General features: G+C 42.2%; 1 protein-coding gene across 1 annotated transcript in view; it reads right to left on the bottom strand.

The window, feature by feature from the left end:
* Nucleotides 1–15,992, bottom strand: part of PAK6 (p21 protein (Cdc42/Rac)-activated kinase 6) — a 71,343-nt gene that overhangs the window by 37,616 nt on the left and 17,735 nt on the right. The window contains exons 2-3 of the mRNA XM_015422185.1: nt 10,298–10,363; nt 4,570–4,680 (exon numbers count right to left, since the gene is read on the bottom strand). The gene's annotated coding sequence lies outside the window, so the exon portion shown is untranslated. The remainder of the gene's footprint in view (nt 1–4,569; nt 4,681–10,297; nt 10,364–15,992) is intronic.

Below are 15,992 nucleotides of genomic sequence, written 5' to 3'. Positions count from 1 at the left end.
TAAAGTGAGGTGCCATCCCACAACTCTTTGAAAGTTCCCTACCATGGAATTGGGCCTGGCCCAGTGGCCAGCACCACACCTCTGGGCCACAGTTTTCCTAGCTAGAGGATGCCAGAAGGGGAGGGAAAATTTAAGACAGAAAGGCAGATAAAGTAGGTTGGCTGATGGGTGGTTAGGAGGTAGGGTTACCAACTCTAGGTTAGGAAGTACCTGTAGATTTGGGTGTGGAGCCTGGGTACAGTGCAGTTTGACGAGAGGAGGGACTTCAGAAGGGTATAAGCCATAGCCTCCACCCTCCAAAGCACCCATTTCCTCCATGGGTACTAGGGCTGCCAACCTCCAGGTGAGGGCGGGAGATTACTCAGAATTATAGCTGATCTTCAGATGACAGAGATCAGTTCCCTTGGAGAAAAAGGCTGCTTTGGAGGCTGGCCTCTATGGCATTATACTCTGCTGAGGCTGCTTCCCTCCCAAACCTATCTCCCAAGGCTCCACCCCCCCAAATCTCCAGGAATTTCCCCACCTGGAGCTGGCAACCCTAGGAAAACCCAAGAAAAGGGGAGAATCTATGGGGGCTTTCAGGAAAGTGAAAAAGGTAATCGTGAGGGAAGGGAAAATAAGATGCCTCCCACAAGTCCTTGTGGGTTCCCACTTTTCTAATTTTTCTTTAAATCAAACATTATACACATTAAAGGCTCTTCCAAATCATGGAAAATACCAATCCTCACTTTTGAAGTTTGGCAGTATACTCTGCTAACTAGTACAATAGTGCAATATATAGTTCCTAATGAAGACTGGAGGAAGCCTTACTCCAAGATAGTTCAACCTTGGGGGAAGGAAGGCAAAACACTGATACCTTTTCTAATTTCTTCTCCTTTTTCTTTTTTATGAACAAGCTACCTGAAAACTTTTTCTTCTGTCTCTGCATTTCACCCCCATTTCTTCTTCTGGTTACCATTTCAATATTATTGTTGATGTTATATTATCTATTCATTGTTTTTCTGATGAAAAGGTGCTTAAACTAGTCCTCTGCAAAGTAGTCCTCTGACATTTTTACATGCCACACAGCCACAGGTCTGCTATGGGCCCTTGCCAGTTTTCTCTACTAGTCCTGGAGAGCCTGCAGCTTTTTATGAAGATTTTTCCATTCAGCAGATTTTCAGTTGCCTGCACAGTTCGTCAACTTCACAAGAAGCTCTCTTGAGCCTTCTCAGTACCATGGTTTAGTTATTATTCTCTAAAATCTGGGTCAGAGGCAGAGCGTAAATCTAGTGAGAATAATTTGTACTGCAGCAGACACAGACATTTCTGGCAACATTTGTATTACATGTTCACTTCAGCATTGTGCTCATGAGGGCAATAATACACTATAGGGTGCATGTATTCTTATAACATGCTGCAGCTTCCAATAAGATACAGGGGATAAACTGAACGTATTCTTTCCTGTATTGCCCTGTTTCCTGGGACCAGAACAGTCCATAATGGACAGTCACAACAGAATAAGAGCAAATTCCCTCTGCCTGTTGACTACATTACAAACAAAAGAACCTAGACTATATAAGCTATTTCTAAAAGAATGGACAAGATGCAAACATTACCCAGGAATGAAGTGTTGGAATCATTCCTGCTCTCGGGATGGGCTGAGAATACCCAAGGCATGAGCCTCCCAGAGGTTAAAACTGTAGGAACCAGTGTTGACTGAAGAAAAAAAGAGCACACTACACTGGATTCCCTGCTGCTGACCTTCTAGCAAACAGCCTTTGGCTAGCAAACGGGAAACTCAGGTAGACCATCTGGAACATGCCCAGGACCCCTCCCACATATTCAAAGCAATACCATGGCATTCATAATGCAGATAGTGTCAACACATAATACTGCCTTTGAGGAGCAGAAGGTTACCCCCATGTCACAACATTCCTCTGCAACTTTGCATTTTTCTGTGTACAGGTCCTCCTGAGACATTTTCAGACACAAGCTCAGCAGCTGACTCAACCTTAGGATCTTAATACAGCAACTGATACCATGTGAGTCATAACAATTGACTCTCAGGCACAGCAGCCAACAGACTTCTGGGGATCAGTAGACAAGAGCATGCTGATTTCACTGCTGATGGGTGACTTGCCTTTGACATTAAGCAAGTGTGTGAGCTGTAGAGTTTATGAATAATCCCTGTTATTAATTCTTGACAAATGGTGTAGGAGTTTCGTGCCTCAATTTCCCCCAAAGATCATGGTCCCAAAAGCTGTTTTGAATGCAGACAAAATTATCCCTCTTCAGGAATTACATTTGGCCCTGTGTTTGTGGAGAAAGCACCACACACAATCCTCCTGACATGCATGATCACCATTTTGAAAGAGACAATATGCATATATTCCAGTTTCAAAACACATGTGGTTCAGGTACAGATTTACCAAGGCTGAAAATGCACATTGCCCCTTTTGGACAAAATGGTGACTGCACACTTTGCATGTAGTGCATTCTCCTGATATATGTACTTAAAATGTAATTCCTGCAAAGAGCATTGTCAAGACTTGCATCAGTTACTGAGATGAGGATTACTGAACTGATCAGTATCAGCCATAATAGCGAAATCCCTGTGATTCCACAATTACTTTTTTTAATTAAACAGTCACATTTCCAAGAAAGCTTCAGCCCATTATTTTAAATCAACGTACAATAGCTAGACTTGTTTACATGAGATCCTGGAAACACAATTTGGTCCCCAAGGTTCATGAATGGCAAAATCAAGGACACCTATACCATGATGAAACTTACTCTTTTGTTGAAAGGACAATGTGCACAACAATTCGAAACCATTTGAACTGGCATGATAGCTTGTATTCAAACATCTGCGTAACTCTAACTTTACTATTTAGAAGTTGTTATTTGATGGCTTTTTGCACAGGTAAACAGGACTGTACTGTAATGAAATGGTTCAGAAAATTGCACTGGTAAAGGGATGCAGTGTGGTCTATACTACTATATACTATCTATCACTGAAAGTATGCTCCAGACTAGGTAGCTCTACACCACTTATCATATCATGGGTAAAAGTTCATGCTTTGTTTCAGCTTTGTTTGAGATTCCTGTTTGTTTTCAGATTTCCGTAGTTCAAATTCTATTGTACTGTCTATTGGATGTCCCATCCTGTTGATTGTACTGGACATTCACTATGTAATCCACCTTGAATCTCAGAGACACAGATAAATAACATAATATATATATCGTAGGTTTAATTTAGAAGGTTCTTATTTTGTTTGTGTTAATTTCTTTTTTTGTTTGCCTTAATGTTCTGAACCCACCCCCCTTTGAGTGCATGATACTTAGTTACTTTGGTAAAAGTATGTTATAAAACAAATTTAATTTAAAAGTTTGCTTTTTTTTTCTTTCTTCACTAGCTGCTCCCTTATTTGTTCAAACCATTCCCATATTGGGGGCAGCTTCCGCATGATAACATTTTTTGTTCTCCTGTGGAAATTGTGTGAACCCCACATGTACTTAGTCACATAGATTTCCCACATGGAGAAAATGTATTGTGGACAATACATTGGGCCTTCAAGGCTGCACTTACATGTTCATGGTAGGAATCATGACCAGAATTGGAAGAGATACCTAGGTCCTCACAAGCAGCTTATGCGAACACAGCAGAATTTTACATGTCTTGCTTTGTACAACTGCCTTCATGCCATATCATAAGGTCATTTTCAACTCCCTTCAGTAACAAAAATTACCATGCAACAGAGGGGCAGCTATTATCTTTCTCCAGATATAAACCTCCACTGATCTCACAAAACTAGTTCCACAATTCTTTGGATCAGGGTGCATTTATTTCTCTTTTGTTCTCAGAAGTGCTTGTGCAATTTTGAGTGCTTTGAAAATAAATGAAGGAACAACAATCATGGTTAGTTATAATAGCAGTAGCATTCCTCTGTGACTCAGTCTGACTAAGTTATGGACTAAATATTTTTACATCAGCCACCTTGCAAGCATACAGCCACAAAGATCGCCATAACCAAACAATTCATTTTGCAGATTCCCAAAGATGACAGTTGCACTGGACATGCACCATTTACTTGGGTCAGAGAGGCAAGCATGCCTTTCACGTATGAGCACACATGAACCCATGGGTGTCATCTTCCAGTTCATACTCAGAGCCCACATATTTGCTCAAAAGTGGTGAAGATGTTTGAAGTGCATCCAGCTGCACCCAAATAATGCCTCAATTCGCTCTTGCATTCCCACAGGCAATCTTGGCTCACAGCCAGATGTCAGACAGGTGGGCACTGTTTAAGGGGACAATGACTAGATCAAATAATCATATATTAAATATAGGGCTTTTTAAAAATCCTCTTTCAGTTGTAATAATTGGCTCAGGTTTTACATTTCAATGATGTTGGGGCAGCACCATTAAATCAGTCAATTAAACCTTGCAATTCTCATGCATTAGGTATCAGGTTTCAACATTGCTGGAGTATATTTGCATTTAAAAAGCCCTAAGCCAAAAGAATACATGAGAACAATCTTAATTCATATTAGACTGGGACTTGTAAGTAAATGTAAAATGCATACCTGAGGCTTAAGCAATTAGAGAAGGTCCCTTTTGACACATAACATGTGCTCCAGACTCTGATTATTTGAGTCACCTACTCGTCTTTAGCCTTTTCCATTCGCTGTTCACATCTGCACTGAAAGAAATGCCACAAGCATAAATAATCAGTCACTGCCATAAAGGAAAAGCCGCCGGAGACTGAAATTCTCTCCACAATCCATCCCTGCTGCCCGGGGAGCCACGTCAGATTTCTGAACTCCGGATACAGCTTTTTCATAGATAATACTATTCCAAAGGCTGTCACATCTCCCAGTGCATCTGAGAAAAACCACAGCCGGCAGATCCAGAGCAGAGGGAGGGATCAGCTGGGAAGGAGGAGCAGGGGAAGAAAAGGGTCAGGCACAGATGTAGAAGAGAAAAAGAGGATCTGATTGTTCAGAAGGAGGAGAGGAGAGCTGAGCTGGAAGAGGAGAAGAGTGGGGGGGAGCCCCCTCAGAGTGAGGCTCCCAGGACACGGAACGCCACCTGCCTGATAAAAGAAAAGGCTTGGAAAGGAGAACAAACTATTTTCAGGTGGTAGGCAAAACCCACCTCCTACACCGCCTAAATGTCACAAAGGGTGTTTCTGAACAGAGAGGTGCAGCTGTCAGGCATCCTTGCAGCCAGTCCATGTGCTGATCACTGCCAACCCAAACAGACTGGCAGGAACAGCACAGGAGGCATGGCAACTGGGTCAACACCACCGCCCCAGCAACAGGAGCAGCACAATTCCCCTTCCCACCTCTGCTGTCGGTAGGATCATTTTGTCTGTGGCGCTTCTTGTTCCTATTCCTCCTCTGGGAAAGAGGTAAGCGTCTGCGTTTCAGAGATATAACAGAAGCAATGTAAGCAAGATGCGGGGGGGGGTGGGGAATCCCAGTCCTGAAGAGCTTACTGCCTACAATTTGACAACAAGCGGAGTTAAAGGAGGGGAGAGACCAAGGTATCGGGTAATGTGATATGAAATCACGTGCTGCAAGAATTACATTGCCTTGATTCAGCAAATAACAGACAAGTGACTTCCACATCTAGTGAGGATTTGCATCAGAGGTCAATTTCACAGAGGGAGCTTTCAGAGGCTCTGACACTATTTGTGAAAGGAGGTCAGTTCACACAGTCAGATGTATGTTGTTGACTGAAATTGCAACAAATAGCTTTCCAGCAATGGGTTGCCCATGAATAAGATTTGGCTAAAGCCCAGGCAGCCTCCTAATACTGATTTCTGGAAAAGTTCTCCTATGGAGCCGTCTCATTGGCCTTTTTTTTACTGGCTAAGCTGATGCTCTTATGCTAGTTAATAAATTAGAAGGCAAAAAAGGATATATTATCCTTGCTCATTCCTGAGATTTAAACACCTGTTATCTTTGAGCAAGCAGAATTCAAGTGACTTTCAGTTTATCTTTTTTTAATTTCAAATTTTGCAACCACACATAGGAGCAAGTGAAACAAAAATAAATATAAACTGCTTCATTTGCAGGTTTGATCAAGTTATCCCATGCAAATTCTTCTGATGAACCCCTTTATCATCTTCCTAATTTGAAACAAATTGTAAATTCATAGAATCATAGAGTTGGAAGGGATCTCCAGGGTCATCTAGTCCAACCCCCTTGCACAATGCAGGAAATTCACAAATACCTCCCCCTCATACCCACAGTGACCACTGTTCCATGCCCAGAAGATGACAACTAGATTCCATTAATACTTTCAGGAGGGTAGCCATGTTGGTCTGAGGCAGTAGAAGAAAGTTTGAGTCTGGTGGCACCTTTAAAACCAATAAAGTTTAATTCTGGGTATATGCTTTTGTGTACAAGCACACTTCATCAGATGAAATGTGCATGCACATGAAAGCTTATACCCAGAATTAAACTTTGTTGGTCTTAAAGATGCCACCAAACTCAAACTTTGTTCCACTAATACTTGTTTAATCTTGTTTCTCTTTTCCCTTGATCTGTTGTCTCCCCCCCCCCCCAATTTTGACTGTATACCTCTGGGGGGACAGCCCTGTCTGTTTTGTTTTTGTTGTTCTGCAATGGTATAATAACAATAGCCAGGATTCACCAGACAATTTCCACAGATCAGTGTTATCAGAGAGAGACTGCCTTGCCTCCTCGCTTCTGCTGCAACCCAGAATACCCCCTGGAACATCATGAGGAGAGAGTTTAAGCTCTGAAGTGGGAGGGAAGAATCAACAAAAAATCTCTCCCTCCTGTCTTTCACAGAAATCCTCCAATGGATCCAGGTCAATCTTTTTTCTTCTTCTTTTGGTAACATTCCTTTGTCACAGATTAAATAGTAAGTGTGAGGAATGACAGAATATTCCAGAGACAGCCTGTGGGAGCCAAACATGTATTGGGACAATGGAGGAACCCTGGGAGGTATCCAACAGAGAAGTCTCATCTCTTGATTACTAGAAACTTCTGTCTGGTTTCTAATAGTGTAGCAAAAATATGTATACAGACGTCTTCAGATTTTTTCCTTAGATGCCTTGAGAGCTAGAAACATTTTAAAGCATTTTATTAAATTCTCTATCTCAGGTTCCATGATTCTCATGGCTTTATAGGTTCTTAGGCTTCCAGCTGTTAAACTCTCCCTCAAAATCAACCACTCATTTCAGCACTGATAAATATGTCTTTGCAAGACTGTACAGTTCATAGCTGCTGCATGGGAAACAATTCCCCTCTACACCTATATTTGCGTTCCTCGCACATATCATTGTATGCTGTGTCAAGCTCTGCAGAAACCCAATGTTTACTCTCCTTGATTATAAATAATGATACTGCCCAAGAAAATCCTAATCATAGAGGTTCACAGAACTCTGCTAGCAAACAAAAAATGGAAGGAACCTTTCCCAGAGGAGCTGAACAATCTGCAGTCTTACACACACTTAAAAGTAGTGCCATAACCCTCTGAATTCAGTGAGACTTATGTCCAAGTAAAAATGAATAAGGTTGTGCAGTGCATTGGATTGGATATAGCAGGGGCTAGGAAGAAAGAAAGGTCAGAGGCATGGCTCAGTCTTATAAAGATGGGAAGGCATATGGTGGCTGCTGAGCTGACTCTATTCTTTGCTGTTTCAAAGAGCCACAGCTTTATAAATACTGCTTTGCTTCCTTACAGGGGGAAAAAAATCCTCCCCCCACCTCAATTACACAGTGAGTGTAAGCATGTAAGGTTCTTCTTTTCTCCCTGATAATAAAGCTGGCAGGTTGGGTGTTTGCAAAGTGTTAGCAACCCTGCAAACTGATGTGATGCTCTAAATCCTTTGTGAACACAGATTACTATTCCATTAGAAACAAGCTTAAGAGAGGGGGCCATCTATTCCTTATATATGGGGTGTATTGGGGACAGATGAAGAAGAAGCTGTAAAACCTGAACAGTGGGGAGTTTTGCACAAAATAAAAGGGTAGAATGGCTATAAATAAAAGCTCAGACTGCAGCAACTTTTGTTATTTTTGTTGCTCCTTTCTCTCTCTTTTTTATTGAAAAATATCTGAACCATAATAAACCTTTGAGCTTGCAAAGAACATGTATAACACATGACATTCAGTAAGACAGCATGCACACACACACCCCACACATGTATCAAGGGAGGGGCCCTCTGGGTACACCAACATGTAACATTGCAAATCCCCCCAGGTGCATCACTGGGAGAGGGGGGTGCTCTGTTGGCTGGTTGGCCAGTTGGTCCCTGGCTGGCTGGCTGTGACACTCCAAACAGCAGCAGCAAGACCATCCAATAGCGTTCAGACAAGGCCAAGGAGGGTAAGTAGAGAGAAAGGGAGGCTCCAGGATGCAGCAATGAATGAAAAAAGGGGAAATTGTACATTTGCTGCCTTCTCACTTCATTTTCGTCGCCAAACAAATGACATTAAATGGGCTTTTTGTTTCTTTTTGTAGTTGTTTGGAAAGGAATACACAATTCCTACCAAGCACCACTGTTCTGATCAAATGTGGAGCCCCTAGGGTGGGGAAATACCTGGAGATTTGGGGTTGGAGCCTGGGAGGGTGGGGTTTGGAGAGGGGAGGGACCTCAGCAGGGTACAAGGCCACAGAGACCGGTCTCCAAAGCAGCCATTTTCTCCAGGGGAATTGATCTCTGTAGTCTGGAGATGAGCTATAATTTGGGGAGGATCCCCAGGTCCCACCTGGAGGCTGGCAACCCTCAGAGCAACAAAAGCAACCAAGGAGATCCAGTTACCAATCTCCTGTGGAGAACAGAGGTTTGGCCTTCACATACAGCTAATAAGCCTGTGGACAACAAACAGGAGAAACACAGAGAGTTCTTACACTAAAACACCCCTGCATGCTCAGCAAGCTGTTAACAGGTCCTACTAAACACTGCAATGATGTGTTATTTGATCACTGATCAGCTGTTAGTGAAAAGCAACATGCTTCACCAAGCGAGTGTTCACACATACATCCTCATCACTTTGATCACAAGAGCAAAACTCCATGCGTGAAATCACCATTGTGAACAAAACACTACACACTGCTGCTTTGCATCACTTGAGCCTCAATAGCTTTCAGTGGAGGCAGGTCACAATTTCATCATCGTCTGTGGGCCAGTCTTCCAGTTACAAAGTCCTTGTGTTTGTTGGGGGATCACACAAGGACTTTCTATCAGCAGTACAACTGGAGTTTAGTTCCTGTCCCAGACACATGATAGCCCTTTTCTACTTACCACCAGTTTGTGGAGAGAAGGCCCTTCAATGTTCCCCATTGGATCATTTCTTGCCCTCACTGCCCCACTGCCACTACTGCAAAAACTACACGCAGCCATATAAGTAATGTGAGGTTCAGGTATATGTGAATCAGCCTGAAGGATCTATACAAACCTCTCACCAAATGGAAAACAGCAAAACCTCTGAAGAACGAAGGAATTTGTTTCCTCTGGCAGCCTGCCTGTCACCAAAAATGTTCCAGGAGGCCATTATCATCCATACTCAGAAACCGTACTGGAGCGAGGGGGAGGTTGCAGAGCATAATCTAATTGCTAATTGCCATGGTACAATTTGTGTGGCTCTAATGCGAGCAACAGCCAACTTATAATAGGTTTACCCATGGTAATGAGCGATTGTCTAGATTAAGCATGGCAAGAAATGTTCTAAGTTTATGGTCTGGTTCATACTTTCACATGGTGCTTTGGAACCATTTTTCATGATACTGCATGCTTCCTTTCCTATAACAAAGACACATTGGGCTTGATAAAGAAACATCCATGTTTAAGGCCATATATAACCCAGTCTGTGCAACTTTCCCCCCTTTCTTCCTAAGGGAGTGCCACAGCCCTGGGAATCCACCTCATTTTTTCTCCTTAGGACACTTACCCATTGGGTTTTGCATTTCACAAAAGTGTTCCATAGAAACCTTTTTCTTCTCCCACTTTCCCCCCCTGAAGTCCAATTAGAAATCTCCTTATTTCATCCTCCCATCTGACTGATATATGTACAGTTGTGGCCAGAAGTGCATACCTGATCCTCTACCACATATTTATTTATTTGTTCAAAATATTCCTATCCCACCTTCTACCACTTTTGACTTATAATGATTGTTTTTATTCTGATGTATTTTTAAAAGCAGCAACAACATGTCACGTAAATAGGATCCACAGCCCAGCTAAGTCTGTGTGTTAAGTAAGTGTTTCCCTATTCAACCAGAGGTTTCTATGCAAGTTTCCCAGCCCCGTTACATTTTGAAGTTCTCACTCACCAGCTTGCTCCACAGGCTGCAATTTCTTCACTCTTTGGTCTTGGAACACACTTGATTCTTCGTAAGCTGGCAAAGAAGAACACACAGCAGTGCAGCTGTTAGCAGATGTTAGTGGGCAATTCCCATGCAGGGTGCAATAATTACGTATACACCCCCAACAAGTGATAATTACCTCTTGCTTAAAGGAGATGTAGGTTTGCATTTCTTTAAAATCTGACAACATGAATTCTTTGACAATTTAAAAATAAAAAAGTGTTATACCAAATTCCAGAAGGTATGATCAGAGTATTTCAGGAATATAGACAAGGACTTTGTCAGTACATATAAAGAGGTGTGGCTAGGAATTCCCCCACAAGCAGAAGGACCTTAGTAAACAAATGGCTGTGGTATGCATGCAGGGTAGCAGACAGACATGTGCCTGACATGCTTTCTGAAGCATCAATTGGACCACCTTTAACTCCTTCCTTTCTGCCTAGCCAGTGTCAACCATTCATTTTCATTAAATAATTCATCTAATCTGACAATTTACAGAGAGTCACCACCCCCCAACAGACATCACGTCACCCCATAACAGATATACTTGCAGGTCCCTCTCCTAAAGGTCTTGAAAATGACAGTGTGAGAAAGGAGATCAGGCTTGCAGTAATGATGCTGATGAGGATAGTTCCAAGGGAGAAGGAAGAAAGGACTGCAAGCAAACTCTACTTCTGCCATTGAACAAAGCTGATTGGTGGATGGTTGTTGCTGGGTTACAAGAGTGAAGATGGAGTAAAGGCCTTCCCAAAGGAGTTCAGCTTTCAGTTTTCTTTTTTCCATAACAATTCCCTGAAGGGCGAGGGAAGCTGCACAGCCCTCACAAAGAGCTCCCCCTCACCATGCCAGCACATCAGTGCTCAGCAGATATTCCTCCTTGGCAACCCCACTAATTTTTCTTTTCAGTGCTGTTCTGCAGAGAAAGAGTTAATCTTCAGCGGGGAAGCCACTGGAAAGCTAAGATGTTAGTTGAATCTGACAAATCCAGTCCTCCATAAGCAGACACAAATGGCATGCAGGAGCAGCAATCACAAGTCAGTCTTATAAATAAGCAAACCTAGCCGTGCTCCCAGCACAGCAGTCTTAAGGTTGCTTACCCAAATTCTTTCACTGCTTCAGAATGAAGCGGGGAATCAGCTCAGGTGAAGCCTGCTGGGTCTCAAAGAAACTTAGGAGAGGAAACAACAGGAGGAGAACATGGGGCAGCAGAAGGGGGCGGAGGCAGACCTGACATGTTTGTACAGTGCTCTGATCACCTTAGCTGAGAGTTTGACTTCAGGGTGTGGTACTGCAGACATACACCAAAGCCCTTGCACTGAGAAGGTGCAGGTTTGAATTTTAATGACTAGAGTAATGCTGACACCAGGACTTATGGGATCCACATTGGTCACTCCCATATCCACAACTCTGGTTGCTGGAAACAGAGAGGCTCAGAATTTGACTACCGGTACTGCAATGTATGAAGTGTCCACTTCCATGAGATCACAGAGCTCTTCCCAAATGACTGACCTGGTAAACTTTGCTGAACTCATTAACTCTTCTCTCCCAACAACTAGAGCTTCAGGGCCATTGCCATTTCTGATTAATCTTGACATTTCTTTCCCTGTGTCACCCAGACTGCAAATTTCAGGATTGGCCCTGAATGCCTGGTTATGCCTAGCCGAAGCAGTTTTGTTCCATGTACATGGATTCATGTCCATTAATGAATGTTATTGCCTTGCAGATGCAACAACATAAATTACTGCTGTTCTTATTTTTCGATAGTGTATTTCTTAAATCACTATCAAGTGCAGATACCCTTTGACTATTGTTTCATCTATGCTGAAATAACTCTTAGAAATCAGTCAACTGGATATAAATGGGTGTGCACAGAAAGCACTGGCATTGGGAAGTGGTCTGAGGAAACAGTAAGGTCAGAGTTCACAGCTTCCAAAGTCATCAGCAAACAACAGGGACGTCTTGTTTCTTTGCAAAGAGCTAATGCAAACAGTGACACTGAACAATAAAGTACTTAGGTCCAAAGACCTAAGATAAAAACCTCACAGCATGCATTGTACTTTATCTGTCTGTCGGTCTTGTGCTGCCACAGCAGCAACACATTTGCTCTGGTCTCAGTTAACCCATCCAAAAGTTTGCAGAGCAGCTGGTTTAAACAACCTGGACCCACTTCTTTCCAAGCTCTGTTCTTTTCGCCAAGTGGCCTTGTGAAAGGCACTGGAGTCTGTCAGCCACCATACAAACATTCAGGCCCTTGAAGATTCATTTTCTTGCCACGTTCATATGAATCAAGAGCCTTACAAGGTTTGGGAGCAAGAAATGGCAAGTTCCAAACGGGAAAAGGAGAGAGGAGGCATTTCCTCCACAAAAGTTTCATTTGAATAGTTAACTGCCAAAGACACTGTTCCTTGTGGGATGCCATTATGAGCAAATGTTTACTGGTTCACAAGTAACAGAATGAGAGGTAGATCAAGCTGGGTAGCCATTTTAGTCTGTCTGTCTGTAGCAGCAGAAAAGAGTAAGAGTCCAGTAGAACCTTAAAAACTAACAACATTTGTGGTAAAAACCAGGGGTCATTTCGTAGAAAAAGAGCTAGGGGAACTCATTAGCATAACTCATTAGCATATGCCACACCCCCTGACATCACCGGAAGTGTGCCATAAGGCCACACCCCCTGACATCACCGGAAGTGTGTCATAAGGCCACACACCCCACCCCCAAAGGTCCCGGCCACCGCTGCCGGCCTTGCAGCTCCACTGCCGAGCCCCATGAGGGGCCCGGCAGTGGACCTGCAAGACCTGCAAGGCCAGCGGGAGTGCAAGGAAGCCCCGCAAAGGCCCTCCCTGGCCCCAGGCAGGCAGGGGTGGGGAGAGGCAGGGCACCCCCCCCATACCCCACCCGGGGGAACTGTGTTCCCCCTCGTTCCCCCCCCCCGAAATGACCTCTGGTAAAAACTAACAACATTCACAAGTCACCGCTCACTTTTTCAAATACCAATGAGAAGGTCTGCTATTTCCAAACACCCTGAGTTCAAAGTGATGGTTATGGGATGGTTGAGGTGCTGAAGCTTGGACTGGAACTGTAGAGTTCTACTACGAACACCGGTTTCTTTGTGATACAGCACATATCAATTGTTTTCAAGATGATCCCAGGCTGAGGTGCCCTCATCTTCTATCAAAGAAGCTTCCACTATGCAAGTAAGCCAATAAACTTATTGTTTTCTATACCACTGCATTTAAGATAATGGCATACTATAATGCCCTCCCTCTGAACAAGCGTGCCTGTTTTTTTTTTTAACCCAAAACTTCTCTCATTTAGCATATCTGCTGCTGGGAAACCTGAATTTCTTTCACAGAAATGATGTTCATAGGCCAGTGAGAGAAATAAGGGTATGGTATTGGGACTGCATTGAAAAGATGTGACAACACAGAGAAAAGTAAAATACTTGAGAGACGTTTAGAAAATATGTCAAGAACTTGTATTCTAAGTTTAGTGGGGCACTGCACAAAAGCCATCTCATTATTTGGCAGTGTGTTCTGTAGATGATAATAGCTAGTCCCAGTAAAGCCAATTTTGTTCTTGTCTTTCTGAAAATTGAGCTGAATCCAATCAACTTTTCAGCTAGTGAGAAGAGACCTTTGACCTCGAAAGGTTTGTGGGATGGGGGCTCTAGTAAGGAGGGGAACTGGGTGAGATTGAGTGAAAAAACTGGTTGGATCCAGCTCAACAAATAAACAGGCTGGTTAAATCAGTACTAAAACAACAAGTCAGGGAGCAATCCTAAGCAGGTCTACTCAGAAGGAAGTCCCATGTTATTCAGTAAGGTTTACTCCTAGGAAGTGTCAAAAAATGTTCAAATTTGAACAGTCCCAGTATTGCTGGTAGCAACAATTTGTTTTTAGCTGTCTTTGGCTTCAGACTTCTCTCTGGAACTAGGGACAATATTTCCAGATGATGACAAAAAGAATGTACTTTTCTCATAGTACTATGTTTTAGAGGTATCAATAGAGCAGCAATATTACATGCTTACGAAACAGAAGGGAGGATAGCCTTGTTGTGGCAAGTCAGCCCTACTTTTGTTATAACCCAAGACAGATGTAACATTTTAAAAGTGGTTAGGCAGTCTGACAGTGTTGCTGACCTTTCTCTCTCCTGGGGCAATTTCTGAAAGAAGAAAAGAAAAAAAAAGATCTGAACATATTCAGCATGGTTCGGTTTGAACAGGGGGAAAGCCAAGCACCTATTGAGTAGTGTTCATGACATCACCAAATACCCCCATCACCAATTCCCAGAGCAGTTTTGCAATTCTTTTTAAAATATTTGTGACGTGCTGGAGACAGAGGGACAAGAAATGAACATATACGCACATAAATGCGTATGCACGATCTTAAATAGTTTTAGAAGAGGACAGCATGCCTGATGTATGAGGAACACTACTGAGCATTAACACACCTCCCTGACATAGGAACTCACTGAGCTGGCATTTTGAGTTATTGTGTCCCTGACACCCAAATTGTGAAGCTGGGCTCACACAGTAGGTGGTGGTGGTGGGGAATCTACTATCACCACCCTTAGAATGTTACATGTGTCAGAACAGATTGTTCTCAATTCCAAACTTCTTTCTGTGCCTCTACAGCTGTTAAAGGATCTCGCAAATGCAAAATATTCTATGTGATCTCTAATCTGTTAATCTGCAATTTGGTTCTCTAATCTGTTGTAAAGTATAGATAAATTGTGTGGAATTTATACTGCCCAAATTAAAAAGCAATACAGAACATTCAAAACAAGATCCTACTTATTACAAAGCTCTTAGAGGAAGCAATGAAAACTGCATGACTGTCAATAAAACTTAATGAGACAGAATCTCATGGGAAATTTTACTGAGCCTACAGTAATCAAGCTGCCATTATTAACTTACAAAAACACTGATGTTTGTCTCTAATTCAGCTTTTCTACAATAACTATAAGGGCCTGAAGGAATAAAACCTTTCAAAATATTTATCTCATTACATTCAATGGTTGCTATATTCTCAATCAGCTTCAAGACTAAAGAAGATTATCAACATCGAAGGTAGCACTCTAAGAGAGGTAACTGGGTTCGAATAGCTGATTATAAAACAAAAAGACCATTTACTACAATGGTTAGAAACAGAAGAAGAACAAGTGAAAAAATGTAGGGTTAAATGGATGCAGAATTGTAAAGAGCAGATACCTCTGCATCTATGGGAACAGTTATGGGAAAAGAAATTAAGTTTGCAACCAGCCAGGCATTAAGAGAAAACTGGTACAAATTTTTTTTAGATGGTATATAACCCCAATGGATATTAAGAAAGTAGACAAAAACTACAAAGGAAACTGCCAGAAATGTCAAGATATAGACTGAGCCTTTTACCATATGTGGTAGACTTGTAAAAAAGTAAAAAAAAAAAAATTGGAAGAAAATCCATAGGAAAATGTGGAACATATTAACATTTAAATTCCCTACGGAAATTAAGAATATGCTATTAGGCATACTACCTAATAAATTACCAAAAATTTTGGAGATATTCAAATACATGGTGACAGTGGTTAGAATTATCTGTGCAGCAAAATGGAAATTAGACAACTGCCCAGGCTTAGAAGAATGGAAAAATATTCTTGGAAAAATATTCTTGCCAGCTATGCA

The sequence above is a fragment of the Gekko japonicus genome, unplaced genomic scaffold (genome assembly GCF_001447785.1).
Source record: "Gekko japonicus isolate JY-2015 unplaced genomic scaffold, Gekko_japonicus_V1.1 scaffold394, whole genome shotgun sequence".
NCBI lineage: Eukaryota > Metazoa > Chordata > Lepidosauria > Squamata > Gekkonidae > Gekko > Gekko japonicus.
The sequence above is the reverse complement of the archived record's forward strand: the minus strand, read 5'-3'. Positions and strand labels throughout refer to the sequence as shown.